The sequence below is a fragment of the Bos mutus genome, chromosome 8 (assembly GCF_027580195.1).
Source record: "Bos mutus isolate GX-2022 chromosome 8, NWIPB_WYAK_1.1, whole genome shotgun sequence".
NCBI lineage: Eukaryota > Metazoa > Chordata > Mammalia > Artiodactyla > Bovidae > Bos > Bos mutus.
In genome coordinates this window covers 72,098,046-72,122,867 of record NC_091624.1, presented here as the reverse complement: position 1 = coordinate 72,122,867, position 24,822 = coordinate 72,098,046, and the positions used below count along the sequence as shown (strand labels likewise).

At 40.1% G+C, this 24,822-nt stretch overlaps 1 pseudogene; it reads right to left on the bottom strand.

Moving 5' to 3' along the window:
• The window catches only part of LOC138988847 (elongation factor 2-like), a 51,600-nt pseudogene extending 34,628 nt beyond the window's left edge, over positions 1–16,972 (bottom strand).
• Between the last annotated feature and the right edge of the window lie 7,850 nt (positions 16,973–24,822).

Genomic DNA, 24,822 nt, shown 5'->3' with positions numbered 1-24,822 from the left:
TTCATTCTGAGTCATTTGACATTTCAAACAACCTAACAGTGAATATCTTTGTCATGCCACAGTGGCACCAGCAACAAAACCTCAGTGGGAATGGTGCCTTCTGACCTACCACTGTGCAGTGCAGTTGCCCTGATTCTTGCACTTTAGTTTTTGCACACATGTCCAAGTATTTCTGTAGGATAGATTTCTAGAAGGACAATTGCTGGCTCAAAGGCTGTGCTCAATGTGAATTTTCATAGCTAATCTCCAAAATGTTGAATGATGTTAATATGAATCAACTGATTAGTCATTTGTTGGAGTCTGTATTAGCCAGAGAAATAGAATATCTATATCCTACTGGTTCTCTCTTTATACACACACACACACACATGCATATATATACATACATACATATATATATATATACATGCACACACAAACATATATACATAGATCTGTATGATCTGATATATATATATACACATATATATGTTTGTGTGTGTGTATATACAAAGGGATTTAAAAAAATTCTTTATTGAATTTTTACACTATCATTTCTGTTTTACTTTCTGGTTTTTTGGTTGCAAGGCATGTGGGATCTTAGTTCCCTGACCAGGGATTGAACTCACACCCCCTGCATTGGAAGGTGAAGTCTTAACCATTGGTTCACCAGGGAAGTCCCTATAGAGAGATTTTTTATAAGGATTTGGCCCATATGATTATGGAGGGTGAAAAACCCCAAGATTTGCAGTTGGCAAAGTAGAGACCCATGAACTAATGCCTTAATAAGCTCCAGTCCAAGTCTGAATCTGAAGGCAGGAGATGGATGTCCCAACTAGAAGAGAGACAGGCAGAGAAAGCAGATTCCTTCCTTCCTTACCTTTTGTTCTGTTGAGGCCTTCAGCAGACTGCATGAGGCCCACCCACACTGAGGAGAGCACTCTGCTTTACCCAGTCTGCCAATTCAGATGTTAACCTCTTCCAGAAAAGCCCTCACAGACACACCCAAAATAATGTTTAATCAAACATCCGAGCACCTTGTGGCCCAGTCAAGTGACAGATAAAATTAACCATTGCAGTGTCATTCACCAAAGATTTAAAATATGAAACAAATGCTACTCACTTTTAAAAATGCAACTTGAGACTAATAAATGTAACTTTTATTTCTATCTTGTTTGCATGAGTAAACACACTAATGGATTGTATGTGTTAAATTTTGCTTTCAGATTCTTAGTCTTTGGACGCTGTTAATATTTAGAGCTAGTGAATAAATTCCACCTTTTAAAACACTTATTAATGTATTATGATAATGCCAACCCTAGCTCCTGGCATAATGCCCTCCCATGAAAGTCTAATTTAACCTTCCTTTTGCATATGTAATCTTGCAAACATCAGTGGGCATTTTACATCCAAAGGGCTTTGGGTTCAAACCTTTAGAAATTTCCTCACTGATGTTTCTCAGCTTTTAGTTCATCAGCAAAATTCCAAATTCACTCTTGATGATTTTTATAGCTATAATAGTCATTCAATTTCATTTATAAATGAAACAAGTGGCCTTTGATCACATACTCTTTGCAAAGCCTGATGCTCTCTGTTGAATGTTTTTGTTCCCTTTATATTTTTAAAAGCAGTAGCTGCACTAGAGACAGCTTGACCTTACCGTGAGAAATAGCATTTTATCATGAAACTTGGCAGAGCCTTCAATTTCCTCCCGTTTAATATCTGTCAGTCATTCCCTTTGTCCAGGAAACATTCTCTCTGCTCTCCATGTGAAAGTTGTTATCTCTGGTGGCAGATACAACTTCTCTGGGGCCAGATCATCCTCATCCTACAGCTCAATCATGTAGCATTGCCGGATCCCTGTGGAAAACCAATCATGTTCTTTAAAGTGTGGCTGGAAAGTTAATGATGCAAAAGACAGACTCTGGGTCCCCTACACATTCCATTAAGTTCCTTCCCACTTCCCATAAATTGTGTGCCAATCTTTTTGACCCTGCTGATGAACCCAGCTGGCATAAAATAGAGACTGAAATGAAAGGAAGAGGTCTTATTTTACTATATCAAAGTATTGAACTGGAAGGGACTTTTAGACTTTGTCTAATCACATACCTTCCTTTTAAAGACAAGTAAGCTTTGTCCCAAAATGGGAAACTGATTTGACCAAGACCACCCAGCTCATTGGTGTCAGGGCTGATTGGGGCTGGAAAGCATCTATTTTTATTAACTTATTTAATTGGTACATAATTTGCATACCATAAAATGCACAGAACTTGTCCAGTTGATGCGTTTTGACAAATGGATATATCTATGTAATCATAGCTAACACACCCACATCCAATCAAGATATAGAACATTTCATTACCCTGAGAAATTTTCCATATATTCTTTTCTAGTTGGAAAGTAGATTTTTCACTTCTGATCTAATGTTTTTGCCTGTAGTGACCTTTTCACCATTACATAGGTACATTCATCATTTGGTGGAAAGACCCCAGGGCTGGAAACAGGGATATGGGTTCTCCTTCCAGTTCTTGTTCAATTAACTGTATAATATTAGGCAAGTAGTTTCACCGAGTCAATTTCTCTAGCTATTATAGTATGGGGTATGCATAGGGAGCCAGATTGTGAAAGTGAGAAAGCTTGCCTTTGATTCTTCTACCCTTCTTCTCTGAAATCATTCTTATCACCCTTGGACTGTGAAATGTTGCTAGTTTTAACTCCAGCTTCATTCTGTGCATTGTTTTGATCTAGCTAAGTACCATTAAAAAGTGAGCTGAGTTGTCCATCTTATGTCAAGATATGTTCCTGGAAATGCTTGTGTTTAATAATCACGGTGACATCTACAGTTTATTGGAACCTACGCTGTATATCAGACATGTGTTTAGTGCTCTATATATGTTGCCTACATAGATGCCGCCTTACAGGAGCTGTGTAAGGTTGTTGGGTTTTACATAAGGCCAGTCTGAGGCTCGAGTAGGTTAAGTTACTGGCCCACAGTTGCATAGCTAGCAAGTAGCAGAGTTTGCACTGAGACCCAAATCTGCCCAACTCCACAGTCAGGACACTTTCCATTCCCTTTCCCTGCCTTAGGGAAATCTTGAAGATGACAGTGACTTCACCCAAAGGAATAACTCTTTGAAGGTAAAATTTGAGGTAGCGTATCTTTCTGGAGGGAGAAAGACATCTGACCAGGGAGCTCATGGACAACTTATGTATCACCCCAGTGCTGTCGCTGTGATGGTCCCAGGACCATAGTGAGAAAGACCTGAGAAAGCCCTGTGAACTGCACACTGCTTTGCATGAGTTCTACTATGTTTCACTGGGTTTGGGCAATTTTATGCTCTGGGGTTTGGACTCTGTAAGATGGAGCAAATGGATTTTGGAGGTAAGGTGTTATTACAGCCAATATTGCCTTTAAAAATTGAGATTCAGGCCAGAGTATATAACTCTGTTAATTACAGGAAAAGGGAAGGGAATCATCATGCACTCACCGAAGGAAGTAACTGGCTGAGGACCTTATGCCTGCTAAAGAGGTTCTCTGTCCTCTTTCCCACAACAGAAAGAGAGGTGTCCTGATTTAAGGGTGTGAACTGAATTTTAATCATGCATGCACACAAAAATGCTTAGGAAGTTTTGCCTGAGAGAATACTGAGAGTTTCAGTTGGGGTATCTAATTTCATTCATATACCTTTGCTTCTAGTTGTCTGGGTTGCAAATTTAGCATAGTATTCTTTTTAAAAAGCCCTCTTGGCTATTGCGTTTTTCTGAAGTAGTACAGAGGAGACTTTGAAAAATAAAAGCAACTCAACAGATACAGGGACCAAATGAAGTATAGCACACATAATTCAGAACATACTATCCCATTGCAAAGGATATGCAGGCCCCAGGAGAAACAACTGAGAACAATTCTGCCATGTGGTTTATGGGAGGAATCTAGGTCTGTCTTAAGAGCATTCCGGGCTCTATCCTACTACTGATTGAAACCTCCTTTTGGGTAACTTCTTGACCTTGGACTTGCTGAAAGATGCTCTTAGGCAATGAATCAGAGTGCAGTCCTTAGTTTTGTTGGTAATGCACAGATATACATGCCACCCTTTGGCTAGTACCCAGAGGCAGCTCTAGAAATGCCTTAGTCATTTTTGAGCTGAGCTGAGTCTGGAGACAAACTTTGGCCTTTGAACTTTGGAAATGCTGAGGCTCAGTAAACTTGATTAGTTTTTGTGTTAATGAACTTCCACAGCTCCTTCTTATCTTTTAAAGAAAGCTACCTGAGGTTAGAGCCCTGAGACTTCACAAGAGCAGATGATAAAGCATGCAGTTGCATTCACAACAGAACAGTGGAGGCTTTGAGGGGTTGTTTGACTGTAGAAGTTCATACCCAGCTTCGGGGTACAGAAATTTGATCATCTTTGCCTCAACAGTTTTAGCCTTTAATGGCACAAGGATATCAAGATAGGACAGATCTCAGAGTATGAAAGAAAAAGAGGATCAAGTTTGTTTGTTTACTGAGGGATACACGATGGAACCAAATCTTGAGAGGTAGCCACCAAACACCAGGCTGACATAACTTTCCAAAGAGATAACTTGCCTCCTGACCAAATAAATAAGCCAACAAGCCACTAAGGACTAGAGCTCTGAAGAAAGACCCCAGTGCTCCTGGGTCTAAAGAGTAGTCATTTACATCTGCTAAATGTGTAAGCAATAGGACTTGTTTTGTGCAAAGGGATATGTTTTTCTTTTACAGTTCACAAAATCTGTCAGTGCTTCACCAAAGAACATTCATGTTTGACTAATGTCTGAGAATATTCATTTATGACCAATTCATTCTTTTGACCACTCCATCAAAGTGTTTCCTGGAGTCTATAGCACAGAGGTACAAGGACAAGCGGAACTGCCCAATACCACACCTAGCCTTTCAGGCTTGTCTTGGTCCTGATTATCTCTATGCCCTTGAAAGCCTGTGGGTGGCCAAGTGGAAGAAATCTCTCTACAAAGAGATAGCCTAACCCAAGACAGGGTTAATTTAATGACCATCTATAAAGGCATGGCTATTTGGTTACCATTCTGTGCTCTCTGATACTGGAGATCAGCAAAGTCTCTTGCTTTTACCCAGAAGATGCCCTACTGTGCCTCAGCCATCTGTGTTATCATGCCCTCACTGGCCAAAAAGATACAAGCTGAACTGTGAGCTACTTTAAGATTGGAGATCAATGATTGAAGCCTTGAATAAAAAGTCTAACGTAATTTTAGTAGTTATGGGCCAACCTCAGGTTTTCCCCTGTTCCTGAGCCATATGCCTTCATGACCTTGAGGAAATCAGCCATCCAAAAGAGGGCATTACTGGGTGTTGCCTGAACCTTACTGATATTAGCAAGGCTCAAGACAATGGCTGCATTTTTGTTTAAAGGAGGAATACAGTGAACCCAAACAAGCTTCTTCTATAATATCAAAAATCCCCCTTCCCACACCAGTTGTGAATCTAACTTTACGAACAATGGTAGTTCAAGTTTATACTGAACATTTTGTGAAAAGGCGGGTATAAACCCTCTAGGGATTAAACTAAATCTCCTTAGATCGAAGACACAAGTAGAGGCACAAGTTTCATTTTTCTCTCCAGATTCAGAATCCAGAAATTTTTTTAAAAAACAAAAAAACTGTGCATTCGTTTTCTCTGAAAATGACTTCTTTGTGCTCTAGATTTCTAGCTCAGAGATAAAATTGGATTCTTTAAAGAGGCTCAGAAACTAATTTTAAAAACCTAAGGCTCATCAATAAAGGACAGAGAGTATTTTGGATACTATTTTATGATCCTAGTTCTAGAGACCATCGTATCATGTTCAAAATAAAATCTTTCATCGTTGCTTAATATCCATTATTGCTGCTGCTGCCAAGTCACTTTAGTCATGTCCGACTCTGTGCGACCCCATAGACGGCAGCCCACTAGGCTCCCCCGTCCCTGGGATTCTCCAGGCAAGAACACTGGAGTGGGTTGCCATTTCCTTCTCCAGTGTATGAAAGTGAAAAGTGGAAGTGAAGTCGCTCAGTCGTGTCCAACTCCTAGCGACCCCATGGACTGCAGCCTACCAGGCTCCTCCATCCATGGGATTTTCCAGGCAAGAGTACTGGAGTGGGTTGCCATTGCCTTCTCCATCCATTATTAGGCAATACAAATTAAAACTTTTTGTTCTTCTTGCCCATGAAAGCTGTACTAATTCTGGTAAGTTAAATGGAAAGTTTCTTTTCAGTATAAAATCTGAATAAAAAATTCTTAGAGAAAGGTATTTTTGTGTTTTAAAGTATATTTTTGAATATTTTGCAATAAGCTTAAGCACTCAACAGTATTATCTGAGATAAGATTTTTCCTCACCCCTCCCATCTTGATTTATATTTTACTTAATCGTTTTTAGTTTTGGAAATATAGAGCAGTATGAAAAATAATAAACTATTACCCAGTACTCACTAACATTTTATTATATTTGCTTTTAGTATTTTTTAATTAAAAAATAAGACATTTTAGGTCAAATCGAAGTCCTCTGTATTCACCATTTTCTGTCTTACCCCATTCCCAGGGTAACTTGCTAATATGAATTTAAGAGAATTCATAATTTAAGAATACACACATCTTGTATTCTTAAAATATTTCTAATATTTTTTATGTGCATACTTATCAGAGGACAGTATGTCCTGAGGAACATGTATGTTTTAAATGTATAAGAGGGACAGTTTATCCTACTTTTTTTTTTGGTATATATCATCTTACAAGTTGCTTTTCTCGTTCAATATTGATTTCACTATGAATGTCTTGATTAGTGGGCTTTCCAGGTGGTGATAGTGGTAAAGAACCCGCCTGCCAATGCAGGAGATATAAGAGACAAGTTCGATCCCTGGGTCAGGAAGATCCCCTGGAGGAGGGCACGGCAACCCATCCCAGTATTTTTGCCTGGAGAATCCCATGCACAGAGGAGCCTGGTGGGCTACAGTCATAGGGCCGAAAGAGTCGGACATGCCTGAAGTGACTTAGCACACACACATCTTGATTAGTGGATGAGCCTTATTTGTTTATATTATTTATGGCATATGACATATTTGGAATTACTTATACCATTTTAGTTTTTTTGTTCTTGCTTTTCCCATTTTGCTTGCTTTTCCCCTCTTCTATTAGATGGTTACATTTTTTTATTTTCCAATTTTTTTTACTAGTTTGAAAGTTACACATTCTATTCCTAGTCCTCTAGTTAGGTAGCTTTAAAATTTTGTTATACATAGCTCACATTATTTTTAAAAAAATACTAAAATTAATTTATACTCTTCTTCTAAACAAGGAATTTAGCAGTTTTTACTACAAACAATCCTCTTGGGTCTCCCATAGTAATTATTGTTTAGAGTTGTAGTTCTACCTTGTTTTTAAATACAAAAGAGTGTTTATTATTGTTAGCATATTTTTACATATAAAGTTGATTTGTTTTCTTTCCTCACCATTGCTCTTCAATTCCATCTTTCATTTGGGCTTCCTATTCTTTCTTGCTGAAGTCTCTCAGTAGTTCTTTTGGTGAGGATCAAGTAACTCTTTTGGACTTTGGGTATATAAAAACTGTTTTTATATTACTTTCATTCTTGAGTTATCATTTATCTGTGAATTTTATTGTGTCAGTTTTTCTTCTTAAAGATATAATTCATCCTCTCTTCTGGCATCTGTTGCTTCCTAAGAGAAGTTTGCAGTCTAATTGAATGATTTTTAATTTTGAGATAATCTGCCTTTTCTGTTTGATTTTCAAATTTTCTTTTAATATTCTATAGTTACATACAGAGTGTCAATATTTGGAATTGTTTTTATCCTGCTCATGGCTCAGTGTGGTTTTTATTTATTTTTAATCTTAAGTATTTTTCTGGTTCTAAAATCTCCTCTATTTTCTCTTTAAATATTGCTTCTTTCCTGTTTCTCTATTCCATTTGTCAACGTTAAAAAAATTCACAATGTAAGAGTTGCGAGTTAAGTTTTATTTGGGGCAAAATGCAGACTGCAGCCCTGGAGACAGCACCCCAGGTAGCTCTGAGAAACTTCTCTAAAAGTCATGGGGGAAAGGTCAGTAGATGTATGATTTTGGTAAAGAGTGAATACATGCAATCAAGCACCTATTTTTGCAGAAGCTTTCTGCCAGTCACGAGAAACAGTTGTCACCATGAAGGATTTTAGTGCTTTTCTAGATATGAGGAGATACAGGAATTGAGCTCACAAAATCAGCTTCTGAAAATATCTAACTATCTGAAGACCTGTCTTGCCAGTTTTTCACTGAGCACAGAGTACAGAGTACCTCATTTCTGCTCTCCACCCTGAACTCCTTTTAGGGAGTGTTGAAAATCAGCAGGTGCAGCAGCACATGATTTGATTCTTGAAGAGGTAGATGGCAAGTGCCAATTTGTAGCCAACACATTCTTTTAGAATTTCTACTAGAATTACACTTTTCCCCTTTTTTCCCTCCATGTCTCTTAGTGTCTTGTTCAAATCTTTATTTCTGTTCAAATCTTTATTTCTCCTAGTGTCTTGTTCAAATCTTTATCTCTGTTCTATATTTGCTGTTATTTTTTCAGCTCTCAGTTCACTAATTCTTTTCTCAGTTGTTTCTTTTTTTATTTAAATGAACATTTTTTTTTATTTCTACTAAGTTCTTTTCTAAATCCAGTAGTTCTTGTTTCATAATCTTATTTTTAGATTAGAGATTTGTATTTTTCCTTTTTGTAACAAGGATACTATTTTAAAAACATTTTCAGATATTTTATTTTCCTGTCCTGAAAATCTTATCATCCACATTGCAATGACTGACAGGAAAGGAGAAATGCCCACTATATTTTCTGTTGTTGTTCTTTTTTTTTTTTAATTATTTATTTAAAAAAGACATTAATCAGTTTTCATCACCAAGTTAGATTTTGTTTGAATCCACAACAGGGTAATAAGCTTGAAATCCAGACTCCTTTAAACGTAGAGAAGTTATTCTAACCAGCCTTGAGGTCTAAGCAAGAAGCCAGAATCAGTAGGGAAAGTGAAAGTCTAAAACCCACCACTTTAAGGCGTGTGCATGGGCAGGACCAGCTATGTGGATGTGCAGCCTGGCCAGTCGCATGGGGACCCATGCTTAGAAGGGCCCCGTACTTGGTTTAATGCTCTGCTGTTACTATCTAGAAATTCTTAATCATTTGTGAACAAGCAGCCCTTATTCATTTTGTACTGGGCTCTGACAATTATGTAGCTTGTTCTGGTACTAGGGGAGGTCCTGAAAGACAGGAAGAGGAGGTGAAAGGAAAAATTAACTTTTACTGGCCTCAGGGCATTGGGGGTAGAAGAAGCAGGAGAAAAGTGAGCCAGACACATAGATTCACTTCCTCCTTGGCCCAGGAAAGAGGATATTATATCACTGGGGATGAACACCAGAAAGGGTCTTTTTGTCCCATTTAACATTTTGAACCCTGGAAGGAGAATTCAACCACCTACCTCTAGAATGGAGATAATAAAGCATTCTGAAAGAGACTTTAAATTAATTTTTAAAAAGTTCCCAAGAGATATAAAGCAGTAGGATTGTAAATTTACACATGCTGTACTCAGGTGAACAGATAATATGTGGTTTAAAGAAATTTTCTATTAATTACCCAGATTTCTTTAATAGTTCCCATCCTTATAGAAGTGGAAAAAAACAAAAATCTCAATTTTAAGTCGACTCCAATAAGCCAGGTCGACTGCAGTAATTGAAAGAATCCTCCTAAGCTTGATTTTTGTTCTTGATTAAACTTGCCCAACTGCTCAGAAATTCACCTGTTCTCCCTTTGTTCTCCCAGGTGCTGACTCATGTCTAGATGATACAGCAAGGTCATGGACCTTGAAGAATGGAAACTTCTTCCTGAAGATGGTGAACTGGCAAGATAGGAACCTTGATTCCTGATGACACTGTGAAGATTCCATATCAGTTCTACCTCCTCTGAACTTCTTTTAGGTGAGAGAGAAATATATTTCTATTTTGTTTAAGTGATATTTATTTTAAATGTTCTCAGATGTTCAGACAAATTTAATTCTGATACAGATACTTAGGCTGATTCTAATTTTTTGCTGCTGTAAACTATGCTGCAGTTAGCATACTTGTCCAAACATCTTTGCTCATTTGTGTGACAATATTTTGGATCTATTCCTAGAAGTTGAATTATCAATTAAAATATTTATGGACAGTTTTTATTGTTTTGTGAAATATCTTGCCTAACTTGGGGAGGCATTCTTTATGGGGATGCTCTTGGGCAGTGAACAAATTGGGTAGAAATATGTAGGACACTGATATTGGGAAAAGGTTGACATACAGGGTAATGTAGATGAGAGCCAGATGTCCCCAGGTCAAGCTAAAATGCTTCTATTTCCTTTATTAAAATGACTGAATCAAAATCAAAATTATAAAAAAATAACCCAATAAAATATTTGTGTTTCAACATTCAGGTGTTCTATCAATCTTACTTAAGATATTCATTTGATGTAATTGTAAAGCAATAGACACGTGCACAGGCTAGTCTGCTGGGCCCATTTCCTTCTGTGATTTTTAGTAGACTCTGGATTGTTAGATTATTATTCTTAGGTTATTATTGGATTATGTGAAAATCAGTCTAAAAGCCTCTTGGAAAAGTACATTTCCGAGCTTCACATATTCTAATTCAAGTGACAGGGGTGGGACCCGGGAATATGATTTTTAACTGTCATACTACTTTGAGAAGCACTTATCTGGATACTGTAAAAATTTTTTTGGCAGCTATTGGTTGAAATCCCATCCATCAGTAAATCTTACTGATTCATTGTTAATTACTTTTTTGGTCAGCAAAGCTGACCGAAGATGGGCAAAGAGGTACAACTGGTCTTTTCCATCAGTTGATTGACATTTTATGACTCTGGATTTAAAGTAGTGGCCACATATATGAATAATGAATATGATATTTTAGGAATTATTTAATGTATTTTTCATTCCTTGTAAATCAAGACACCATATGGCTTCCCATCCTTTTAATCAATGAGTTTCAATGCTTCAGGGGCAGGGTAGTTACTGGCTAGAACACCAAAGTCATCGCTCAACTTTGACTGTCAAATGAAGCTTTTTAATGTATTGTGTCCCCAGGGAGAAAGTGCTGTTGAAAGCAAGGCTACATCAAGAGAGAAAAGGAATTTCTAAATTTCGAAGCTCCCTTTATATATCATTTATTTCTAGTGATATTGGATTCTTATTAGAGAATGAAGTCTGTAAAATCTGTACTTTCCTACTTTATTGATTTTTTTGTGTGTAGCCATGTTCATGGTCAGTTTTTATAATAGGTCTTTCCTTTAATGGATGTCAAGTTCTTTAGCAATTAAAACAAGTGACTTAAACAAAACAAAACAAGTGAGTTGATTGTAATAGTTCCTCTGAAAACCTATATTTGTTTTTTTGTCTCCTAGATCAATAAAGTGTATTAAAATCTCTTCTATAACTGTGTTTTATCTGTTTCTTTTTAACTTTTGTAGTCAAATTGTACTCTAATGTTTAAAAAACAAAAGTTAAAAACAAACTGAGCAAAATAATCCCTGCCTTATTCCTTCCTATTTCCAAATTTTCACTCCTCAGAAGCAAATAAGCAGTTGGAAGTACCAACTTTGCTTATCTTCTGGTTGTTACTACCACATTTCAAAATTGCATGTAACTTTGTGGCTTTTTGGTTTGTTTTTAATTTTTATTGCAGTATAGTTGATTCACAATGTTGTGTTCGTTTCACGTGTACAGCAGAGTGAATCAGTTATACGCATACATGTATCCACTCTTTTCTAAGATTACTTTTCATATAGGCCACTGGCAGAGAATTGAGCAGACTTCCCTGTGCTATGCTGTAGATTCTTATTAATTATCAATTTTATGCATAGTAGTGTGAATGTGTTGATCCTAATCTCCCAATTTATCATCCCCTGCTTTCCCCCTGGTAACCATAAGTTTGCTTTCTACATCTGTGACTCTATTTCTGTTTTGTAAGTAAGTTCATTTGTACCATTTTTTAAGGTTCAGTACATAAGCAATATCATGTATTTGTCTTTTTCTCTATGACTTACTTCACTCAGCTGACGATTTCTAGGTCTATTCATATTGCTGCAAATGGCATTATTTTGTTCTTTTTCATGGGTGAGTAATATTTCATTGAACATATGTACCACATCATCTTCATCCATTCCTCTGTTGATGGGTATTTAGGTTGCTTCTGTGTCCTGGATATTGCAATAGTGCTGAAGTGAACTGGGTTCACTTATCTTTTTGAACTGTGGATTTCTCTGGGTTTATGTCTAGGAATGGGATTGCTGGGTCATATGTAGCTCTGTTTTTCGTGTTTTGCAGGGGTCCCCAACCTATTCGGCATCAGGGACTGGTTTTGTGGAAGACAATTTTTCCAGACTGGGGTGGGTGGGATGGTTTTGGGATGATTCAGGTGCATTACATTTATTGTGCTTTTTATTTTTATTATTATTACATCAGCTTCACCTCAGATCCTCAGGCATTAGGTCCTGGAGGTTGAGGACTCCTGTTTTAGGGAATCTCCGTACTGCTCTCCAAGTGGTTGTACCAATTTATAGTAACCAGTGTTTTAACTAGTGCTTAAGGTGACTCTATTGCACACTAAGGTTTCAGAGCCAGGGACTAGACCTTGCTAATTAGCATGAATCAGTAAGGACTCTTGGATGAGATTAGTTGGCTGATACTTTGATTCAAGGGGTTTGACCTAGTTAGTTTCTATTGAGACAGTGGGAAAGGCTGGTAGGGGATAGCCCTGGTTGAGGGGTGTCTGGTAACAAGGCTGCCCAGAAAGGTCAGCAGCCAGGTATGTGATCAGCCCTGAACACATGGTTTCTTCCTCATTTGAAAAGCCATGTTCTACCAAAAGAGAGCCCAAGCCACCCAAGGGCCACCCAACAGCTGCTCCTGGATTTGGTGAGAACTAAACCCTGGACACCATGTTAAAATTTAGCTTTTGGAGCCCCACACCAGCAAATTCCAGTTCTCTGGGTATGTGATGGGCACCAGGAAATAACATTTTAAACAGGCATCCACAGTGATGTTGATATAAGTGGTGTGTAAACCAAGCTCTGAAAAACATTGGTTTTATGGGCTGCTATATTGAGGCTTTGTGAGACCAACTTATGAGACTTTCAGATTTTAACCCTGGTTCAGCTTCAGAAGGTCTAGGCTCCTCCATGGGTGTACAGATAGCAAACCCAGGTCACCATGTGCAAAGTCACTGGCTGAGCTCTTCATCCCAGTGCCTGGCTCCAAAGTGAGGATTTTGATGTCAGCAAGAAGCTTCTTTGTTTCAGGTCTCCCCAGCCCTGTCATTGCACTTCAGTCTGAAATGTCATTCTGGTGTCCCCGCCCTTGCTTAGGAAACTTGGCTCTATGCAAAATCCAATTTGCTTCACATGAGCCTAACTGCTTGTGATTGAAGTCAGAAGCAACACTTCGAAGAGGCTCCTTCTGAACAGAAATACAAAGCGCTGCACATATTTGGCCTGCAGGCGGCGCCAGTCTTTTGGAAAAGGAGGCTGTTTATGTAACAGATTGGCAGTTTCAGCGGCTGTGTAAATGTCATTCTTTAAAAATAAAGACGAAACTCTCAGTTAACTCAAACAGGAACAAATTAAAAAGTAGAGTGAAACATCTATTTCATGAACACAATTCATTTGCTGTCTCTGGTACTTCAAAATGATACCTTTTCTCCAAATGATAACTGGCACCTTCCCACTGGCTTTAGCTAGGCAGTGACAAAACAACAGATCAATTCACTCACTTCAGTGAAGGAGAAAAATTCAGTCAGTTAGGATGGGCTTCATGTAACTCACACACCTGGAGACTGAATCCTTTATATGCAACCAAACTTACAGGCAGAGCCACTGAAACGAAACAGGTGTTAAGCTTGACCCCAAAAACGTAATAAAGAGGTTTGGTATTGAGTCTTAGTTGTTTTTAAACCAAGGTATGATTATTTTTCTTTCTGAACTCACCAAGAGGGTCCTTGAAATATCAGTCTTCAGTTGTTTTAAGGGTATGTCTATAACACATAAAGTCATCTCATTTTGAGGGCTTTGTGTCCCGTGTACAAAATCTCAACCTTAGCTTCAAAATGGAATTACTTGGGAAGCTTTTAAAAATTCCAAGGTTCAGGCACATATCCCAAACCCATTATGTAAGGATCTGGAGTTGGGACCCAGGCAACCGTACTTTTTTAAGTTCCTGAGATGACATAATGTGAAGCCACCCCTTTCTGTTTGCAGCTCTTTTCTCTGGAGTTCAGACCCTAGTCCTCTGGGCTGCCTGCAGGGACCAATCTCTAATTCTCATACTGCTTCTCCCAATTTCTCTTTTCCTTGGGTCTGGTCCGAACCTCACGCAGACCAATCCCTGGTGGTTCACCATCTCCAGTGTCTTATGCACATCATCCAGACATGTCTGAAGTCCAATGGTGGCTACCCCTTGACTACAGGCTTGAGAACTCACCACATAGTAATTGACAGGTAGATAGGAAAGATAGCTCATAGGTTGTCTAGTATGATGATTCCCGATTCCAGTCGAATTCTTCTCCTGAATAAGAATAGCTCAGGGAGCTTGTTAAAATATGTATTTCTGTGCTTAAACTCAGAAAGCCCCATTCAGTTTGTCAGGAGAAAGACCTGGAAAGCTGTATTTTAACAAGCTAAGCTTCTGGGAGAAACTGATCTAAGTCCAACACTTCCAATGCGTAGAGGTAACAGAATCTCAGAGGATGTAACTTATTCACGGCCACTTGGCTAGTTAGGAGAAGGTTAGAATCAGGTGTCCTGACTACTATGAAAAGAAGTCATGCTAGGAGAAATACAAGTTTTGCTTTTTAAAAATATTTTAAAAATCAATGAATTTTCTTTCCAACCGTACCGGTTAGATATTCCAGAAAGAGCAAAGCCTTCCAAAGTCAGATCTGTGTTCTAGCTCCTGCTTAGCAACACATTAGCTGTGTGGTTTGAGGTAAGTATTTTCATCTCTCTGAGTCCTAATTTCTTTATCTTTCAAGTGGGGTGTTACTTGTCTCATAGGGTTTTGCAACATAATGTTGCAGTGGAGAGGACTTATTTTGAATGCGTATGAGAAACTGTTTAGAAACTCCTAAAATGAGGCCAGGGAGAGGATTTTACAATGAGTTAGAGCCAGAGAAATATTGTTTCTGCTGCTTTTGTGATCCGATTTTAACAGCATGCGTAGCCTACAGATAATGAATAGATGTGGAAATGGAGGCCCAGCAAGGTGAAGTGACTTGCTCAAGATCACATAATCCATTGCTTTCAGACACAGGTCTTCTGACTTATAAATAAATCACTGCTCTTTCTTCTACATCTCCTTGTCACCAAGGGAATTTCTTCCAGTTAGTAAGTTTTTACATTAGATGATCATAGTACTGTGTTACCTACCTGAATTTCTTGGAAGTAGATACAGACACCAAAGATAGGATGAGGGAAGGATTGCTCAGCCCACTAACCTTATCCTCCTAAGTCTGGTTCAGTGGTGGAAGGGAACTTAGGGCACTTTAGCAAAGGACAAGGGATCCAGGGAAGGACCCCTTGGATCCTTCTAGGATAGATAGGTCTAAACAGATCCTCATGCGGGTTCAGACCTTACCCTAAGCAATGTTGAAAATGCTCACCATTTAGCCGTGGGCTATATGGGGCCCTACAGGAGAGATGCTAGATGGAAACTAGGTCAGTGCCTTTCTCAGGGCTAGTGAGGTGGGGATAGACCTTGGAATTATCACACTCTGCCTGTTTTCCACACCTGAAAGCTTTGTCAACACAGGAAGAACATGGAATTGAGATGACACTACAATTTGGGCAAAAATCCTTTGCTGAGTAGTATTGCTAAATATTTGGTAAATCTGGCAACCTTATGAGTTGATTGAGAATTTGCTGGAACTGAATTGTTTCATTTATCTATATATAGCTAATTGATCAAATTCACAGGTTAATTGGCTTAGAGCTTCATTTCACTTTGTGGTATAGACTTTGATCATCACTGAAGGTATTTCTTATGTTTGTAATTTGTTTTAATTTTGGCACTGGGGCATTCAGTAAAAATAGGTGGAAAGGGGTGTTTCTTTTGAGAGCCCTTCTCATTTTAGTTGTAGGTTGATGGGAATGGACATGACTGCCCAGGTCACATGTCAAATGTGCCCATAGCCACACTTTGAAACTTTGAAAGTCAGAAGTAGAAAAGGGCCATGAATACTGCCCCACCCCACCTCTTATGCAGATAAACTTCTATAGTGTCTGTTTGCACAAGAATGAATGCTGCTGCTGCTACTGCTGCTAAGTCACTTCAGTTGTGTCTGACTCTGTGTGACCCCACAGACGGCAGCCCACCAGGCTCCACCGTCCCTGGGATTCTCCAGGCAAGAACACTGGAGTGGGTTGCCATTTCCTTCTCCAGTGCATAAAAGTGAAAAGTGAAAATGAATTTGCTCAGTCGTGTCCGACTCCTAGCGACCCCATGGACTGCAGCCTACCAGGCTCCTCCGTCCAAGGGATTTTCCAGGCAAGAGTACTGGAGTGGGGTGCCATTACGTCTCTTAAAGGCAGTAGTGTGGCTGAGGGAGTGAGAAAGTGAAAGGAGAGGGCAGGCAAAGCAGCCTGGGGATGGCGCACAGCATGGGCCCCACTTCTTACTGGGCCAGGTGAGGCTGTGTGGTATTCACCTAGGTAACCTGTTGCCAGGAGGATGACAATAACTTCCCCATGACAACACTGGAGCAAGGTCCCTGGCATTGCAGACAGGGCCAAAAAAGTCTGCCCTTCATTAGGCCTGCTGCTTAATGAGCATGCATTTGTGCTGCAATCATTTTCATTTCCGGAAGGGTGGAGAGGGCAGAGGGCACTCACCAGCTTTCCATCCTCTCCAACCATCAGCTCCTTGACAACGCCACTTTTTATGCCCATCTGCATACCCTGAAACTTGTTTTTACAGTTGCTTGTTTTGAGCTGGTTCTATGCTTTCTTTTTAAAATTTGTATATGGACTGAATACTATATCCAGAAAGCTCCTTTAGAAACAGAAGATTTACAACCTGCTTGGGAGTTTCCCTAATACAGATGACCTATCATTGTCCCCTGACTCAATTTCTTCACCCGTAAAAGAACCAATTCCCATTTCCCCAATTTGACTGAGCTATATCACACTGCTGAGTCACACTTGCTGTAATGGTCTTGAAATTCAAATTCAAACCCCCTGAATTATGACACTAGCATATTGCCTGCCTCATAAAGAAGTCATTGTTCTTTCTAAGTGCTTAAGCCCCTAACAGCAAACCTTGTCCTTCTCTTTCCTTAGAAGGTCAGCAGAACAGATATGGTGGCAGTATTCCAGGTAGAATTTGAGGAATCCAAGAAATTCTCAAAGAAAAATGATTTTCTCTTTGGTGTTGCCTGAAATCCCACCTTTTTGTAAAGCATTACTTGAACTTTAAAAGAATATAATTTTTCTTGGAAGGATATCATCAATCAGGTGTAACACTCAGCAGTGATGGGGAATCAAAACACATGAAACAAGAAACTTCCTATCTCACTGCATTGCAGTTATGTCTAGAGCACCTCTTCCTCAAAGTTCTGAGGGAAGTTAATAGCATGACTTGAAAACAGCCAGGTTCATTTTGGAAACATTGTGTTAAATCAACTCAAACAGGTCTCTTTTCTACAGGTCTTTGTCAGGGACTATAATGTTTAAATGCACAGTATGAATCTCCTTACTGTGCAATATTTCTCAAGCTTATTTGACTAGGAAACCATGTTTTTTCTTACAGAGCAGAGGGCTGTTGTTAAATAGATTGAATTTGAGAAGATAGATCAGAGCGGTGTCAAAATGTCTTTGATAAAGATATTGTTCTGTCACTCTTTACTGCTTAGAAAATGCTAGAAATCTCTCCCAGTCTCTTAAGATATTATTTGCTCATTCTTTAGGAAATTAAAGCCAATTTTTAAGAAAAAGCTTAGTTTTTAAACTTGTAAAATGAGAATAACAATTATCTTTCTCATAAAGTTGTTATGAGAATTGAAGGGGATATCCCAGATAAGGCATCTGTCACAGAGTAGACAATGTTATAAAGGTTGACAAAGAGTTGAAAAAACTAACATAGACTGGAGAGTCCCCTGGTGTTTTAACAGTAGAGATTGTAAACAAAGAGCAATGCATTGCCCATCCCAGGAAAATTGATACCACCATGTATAAGGTTCAGAATGCTGCTGCTGCTGCTAAGTCGCTTCAGTTGTATCTGACTCTGTGTGACCCCATAGACGGCAGCCCACCAGGCTCCCCGTCCCTGGGATTCTCCAGGCAAGAACACTGGAGTGGGTTGCCATTTCCTTCTCCAATGCATGAAGGTGAAAAGTGAAAGTGAAGTTGCTCAGTTGTATCTGATTCTTAGTGACCCCATGGACTGCAGGCTACCAGACTCCTCTGTCCATGGGATTTTCCAGGCAAGAGTACTGGAGTGGGCTGTCATTGCCCTCTCTGAAGGTTCAGAATACATAGCGTCCAATACCTAGTAGACATTCAGTGCCTTTACTGAATGGATGGATGGGTAGATGAATGTCTAAATCTGCATCTATACTGAATGCAATCTGCATCAATAGGGACCACATGAGGATGACTCTTGCATTAGTTACAGTGACTCAAAAGATTATAGAAGTTTCTTTCTACTTTATGTAATAGCCCAGAGGTGGATGGGCTGTCTAGGGTGGGTAGACTGCTTTCTACCTCAGGAAATAATCCAGAGACCCAGGTGGGCTGGTCTGCCCTGCTATCTTCAGTATGGTGCTTTTATCTCTGGGCACAAAGCTGCTATAGTTATCCCTGTTCTCAGCGACTAGGGCAGAGGAAGAAGGAAGACAAGAGTAAATGGTTTGTTAAAAATTAGATTATGAACTAGAACATACTCATGTGACTGTACTCAGCTATGAGGAAGGGAGGGATGTAAGTCTTCAGCTAGACAGCCATGTACTCAGCTAAAACTGGGGTGTGGGTGGTTTTATTATCACTAAGAAGAATAATAGTGGATACTGAGGCTCACTTAGCAGTCTCTAACTGAGCTCCAAAATCACTGCAGATGGTGACTGCAGCCATGAAATTAAAAGACACTTGCTCCTTGGAGAAAAGCTGTGACCAACCTAAACAGCATATTACAAAGCAGAGAGATTACTTTGCCAACAAAGGTCTGTCTAGTCAAAGCTATTGTTTTTCCAGTAGTCATGTATGGATGTGAGAGTTGGACTTAGAAAGAAAGCTGAGTGCCGAAGAATTGATGCTTTTGAACTGTGGTGTTGGAGAAGACTCTTGAGAGTCTCTTGGACTGCAAGGATATTCAACCAGTCAATCCTAAGGGAAATCAGTCCTGAATATTCATTGGAAGGAGTGATGCTGAAGCTGAATCTCCAATACTTTGGTCACTTGATGTGAAGAACTGACTTGTTTGAAAAGACCCTGATGCTGGGAGGGATTGGGAGCAGGAGGAAAAGGGGACAACAGAGGATGAGATGGTTGGATGACTCGATGGACTTCAGTTTGATTAAACTCTGGGAGTTGGTGATGGACAGGGAAGCCTGGCGTGCTGTGGTACATGGGGTCACAAAGAGTAGGCTACAACTGAGCAACTGAACTGAGCTGAATAGCTCCCTGTATGCATGTAATTATTTAGTCTCTTCTTCATTAGACTGTAAGCTCCATGAAGGCTGCAGTCCATAGGGTTGCAGAGTCGGACATGACTGAGTGACTGAACTAAACTAAATAGCAGCCTCTGTCTCAAAAACCTGCTCCAACTTGATGCCTAGGTCTAGGAAAGAAAGGTATAGTCAGTAAACATTGATCATTAAGGTCAAAGTGTTGATCCTATGGTATTTTCTCCCATTTCAGGGTTTTATGTAAAGAATATCTCACATGCTAGTAAAGTAATGCTCAAAATTCTCCAAGCCAGGCTTCAGCAATACATGAACTGTGAACTTCCTGATGTTCAAGCTAGTTTTAGAAGAGGAAGAGGAACCAGAGATCAAATTGCCAACATCTGCTGGATCATGGAAAAAGCAAGAGAGTTCCAGAAAAGCATCTATTTCTGCTTTATTGACTATGCCAAAGCCTTTGACTGTGTGGATCACAGTAAACTGTGGAAAATTCTGAAAGAGATGGGAATACCAGACCACCTGACCTGCCTCTTGAGAAATTTGTATGCAGGTCAAGAAGCAACAGTTAGAACTGGACATGGAACAACGGACTGGTTCCAAATAGGAAAAGGAGTTCATCAAGGCTGTATATTGTCACCCTGCTTATTTAACTTATATGCAGAGTACATCATGAGAAACGCTGGACTGGAAGAAACACAAGCTGGAATCAAGATTGCCGGGAGAAATATCAATAACCTCAGATATGCAGATGATACCACCCTTATGGCAGAAAGTGAAGAGGAACTCAAAAGCCTCTTGATGAAAGTGAAAGTGGAGAGTGAAAAAGTTGGCTTAAAGCTCAACATTCAGAAAATGAAGATCATGGCATCTGGTCCCATTACTTCATGGGAAATAGATGGGGAAACAGTGGAAACAGTGTCAGACTTTATTTTTCTGGGCTCCAAAATCACTGCAGATGGTGACTGCAGCCATGAAATTAAAAGACGTTACTCCTTGGAAGAAAAGTTATGACCAACCTAGATAGCATATTCAAAAGCAGAGACATTACTTGCCAACAAAGGTTTGTCTAGTCAAGGCTATGGTTTTTCCTGTGGTCATGTATGGATGTGAGAGTTGGACTGTGAAGAAGGCTGAGTACCGAAGAATTGATGCTTTTGAACTGTGGTGTTGGAGAAGACTCTTGAGAGTCCCTTGGACTGCAAGGAGATCCAACCAGTCCATTCTGAAGGAGATCAGCCCTGGGATTTCTTTGGAAGGAATGATGCTAAAGCTGAAACTCCAGTACTTTGGCCACCTCATGCGAAGTGTTGACTCATTGGAAAAGACTGTGATGCTGGGAGGGATTGGGGGCAGGAGGAAAAGGGGACGACAGAGGATGAGATGGCTGGATGGCTTCACTGACTCGATGGACGTGAGTCTGGGTGAACTCTGGGAGTTGGTGATGGACAGGGAGGCCTGGCGTGCTGAGATTCATGGGGTCGCAAAGAGTTGGACACGACTGAGCGACTGAACTGAACTGAACTGAATTGAACCAGCAACCTGTGTTTTCATGGGCCCTCCAGGTGATTCTGATACGCATCAAAGTTTGAGAACCACTGATGTCCACCTTGCTGTCTTGGGAAATAGCTCTTAATTTTCAAGAGCCTTTTCTTCTCTTGGAAGAGTCTAGACTGTATGAATCAAGATTATTTGGCTGTCAAACTATTGTTTCTTCTGTGAACCTGCATTGAATACCCCCAAATGAAGTTTTGACCAGATCTATTAGCATTTCTGCTGTAATACTCCTCATTTTCATCAAGGATGTGTAAAAATCTTTGACTGACTTGGGCAATGGTGTTATTCTAGGAAATAATACCATTGGAAAAGGAAACCACAGAGATTAATTAAGTTCAGTATAATATCTCACTGTATTCATTTATTCATCTGTATTTCCATCTAGACTATAAGCTCTTTGAGGACAGGGATTCTTCCTGTGTTACCAGCACCTAGCTGTGGGGCTGGTCCTTGTTGGAGAGATGAAAAAAACTAATACTAAAGATTGAGTTTCTCATCACTGAAGGTTTTTAAACACAGAGTAGATGCTGCTGGCAGGGATACTGTATCAGATAGATGGTCATACTAGATGGATTTTAAAGTTCTCTGCCACCCTGGAATACTATAATTCTTTGTTGTAGGACCCTGCAGAGCTAGAGATCAGTCCTTGGTACAATGTCTACATATTTTTATTTATGAAATATGCTTTATAACCTCTTGATTTCTCAATGAGGTGGGAGGGGTTACAGTGACTGTTACCTAGTTATAAGACAAATTGTGATGTGTTAGAAATACCCATTGGGAAGTATTTTACCATTAAGAGGTATTTTAATTTTTCTTTTGATATCACATTTGTAAATTTCGAGGATTATTCTGACTTTATTATTGAAACACTGTTTATCAGAAATGAGCTAAGAGCCTCAGTGGGAAAAAAAGGAACTTCACACACAAGTGTAAAGGTACCCTGGCCAGTTCTATGCAGGCCTGGGGTCATAGGCTCAGAATGTTATTGCTGGAAGGGACCTCAGAGGATTTTTGGTTTATATTCAAGTAAGCTGAGGCCCACAGAGGTGGAAAACTTCTTGACCCCACACAGCTGTCCAAGTAGACAGTATATTAGAGGAATGAAAAATGTTCAGGCCATTTAAATGTTAAAACTATAGCCTGCCAATAAGGCAGGATTTGAGAGTCTTATTCCTCACCATACGCCTTTTGTGACAAATGCTGTTAGTATCTTACTTCACAAACTGTAGAGCTTAAGAGAAGCAGGCAGGGACTGCAACCTGTCAGCTTGCTCTTGATGGCTTGAGAGCAGTGTCAGACTCCTGTTCTAACAGAGTAATAATACTAAAGATTATTAGGTACTTATCATGCCAGGCACTGACCTAAGTTAAGTGCTCCATATGTTTCCTGCTTTCCATACATTGCCCTGTATGATAAAAACAATTATTATCATCCTCATCTTACAGATGAGAACACTGAGGCACAGAAAGCTTGAGAATCTCATCCAAGCTAGAGATAGGCATAGCAGAATTCCAATGCAGGCCTTTCCAACCAGACATCAGGATGACTTTCCTATAAACTACTTCTTAACCTACATGATCATTCAGGAAGACTTTGTCTTTATCAACCCAGGATTTGGTTCTTTTAGGTTTCCCTGCTTCACAGAGGTTGATCTGCCAGTGGGTCATGCTTTGGGGTGGGGCTACAGTTTGCCTGTCCACAGAATGGCCAGTGAGGGTCCCTAGATTCCACTCAGTGTTGCCTGATTTACTGTGACATTCTGAGGTGTGAACACCTCTACCTGCTGCCACTTAGTGGGTGGAATGGGTCCCTGTCTGCTTTAGACAACTGGAACCCCAGGAGGAGCTGTGTCCAGATCATTCTTTAAGGGATACAGAGTCATATGCGCTGCTTTGATGTCACCAGAGGAGGCATGGAGAGGTCTTTGTCTCTTGCTCCAGCCTCCTTAAGCTGCAAAGGGTGAGTCAGTCTTGGACCTCTGATCAGACTCTATGGAACATGACTTACTGCTACAGAAGCCCTGAAGAAGCAGCATGCAAGGCTCTTCCCATCAGCAGACCATGTGACCGGAAGGCCATATGTGCTGGGCTATACTAGTATTGTGGAGAAGGCAATGGCACCCCACTCCAGTACTCTTGCCTGGAAAGTCCCATGGATGGAGGAGCCTGGTGGGCTGCAGTCCATGGGGTTGCACAGAGTCGGACACGACTGAGCGACTTCACTTTCACTTTTGACTTTCATGCATTGGAGAAGGAAATGGCAACCCACCCCAGTGTTCTTGCCTGGAGAATCCCAGGGACGGCGGAGCCTGGTGGGCTGCCGTCTCTGGGGTCGCACAGAGTTGGACACGACTGAAGTGACTTAGCATAGCATAGCATACTAGTATTGCACTGCTAACAGTGATGAGTGGGGAGAGAGTGAATGACCCTGAAACACATCCTAACGTGAGTCAGGTGCACACGGATCCTTTCTTCTTACTTTCTTTTTGCCCAAAGTTTTTCTGAAGGCTCAGGTTTATGATGTGATTTTGGTGGAATCTGACTTGAAGAGCTAAACATGAAACATTTGATTGCATTGGGCTTTGGCATTTGGTCACTGATTACAACCTCAAATATACCAGGGGAAAATGGTAGATAGGAAGAAGTTAGGCCCAGGTTAGGGAAACTAATTGTCTCCCTAGGGATCATATGTCATATGGGGCTGTTGGTTGTACACGACATCAAGGGCATCATTGCCATTGACTAAAAAGTGGATGGTGCCTCCTCAAGTTGTGCAGTGTGGTGACTGTGATCGAGCCTTTGTTCAGTAAGTTTGAAAGCCCTATCCATCCAACTTCACAAAGCAGAAATTCAGATTTATTTGTGACCTCTCCTTGTCTTTCACCCTTCATGTTGCCTGATTCTGCATCTAGTTCCAATGTTTTTTTTTTCTCCATGAACACGTAATTCTTAGACACCAGCTATGTGACCTATGTGGTTTAATCACTAAGTCGTGTCCCACTCTTGTGACCCCATGGACTGTAGCCCACCAGGCTCCTCTGTCCATGGGATTTCCCAGGCAAGAATACTGGAGTGGGTTGCTCTTTTCTTCTCCAGGGGATCTTCCTGACCCAGGGATTGAACCCAGGTCTCCTGCATTGCAGGCAGATTCTTTACCAACTGAGCCACCAGGGAAGCCCTATAATTCAGCTCAATTCTGACACTATGTGGAAATAGAGTTAAGAGCCCACAGGTTGTCCTCCCACACACATTTCAGATGCCAGTCACAAGTCCAGGTTGTTGCCGTAGTATCTGAATGACTAACTATAGATTAGAGGTTCCAGTGACCTATTCTTTGGGTTCAATTATGAATAATTTGCTAAAAAAGCTCACAGAACTCAGAGAAAGTTGCTTTCTAGATTCTTGTTTTAGTATAAAGGCGTGTAACTTGGGAACAGCCATAGGGAAGAGATGCATAGGGCAAGGTTTGGAGGAAGGGCAAGGTGTTTCCACGCACTCACATGTTCAGTAACCCACAAGCTCTCTGAACTCTGTCCTTTTGGGTGTTTGTGAAAGCTTCATTATGCAGGCA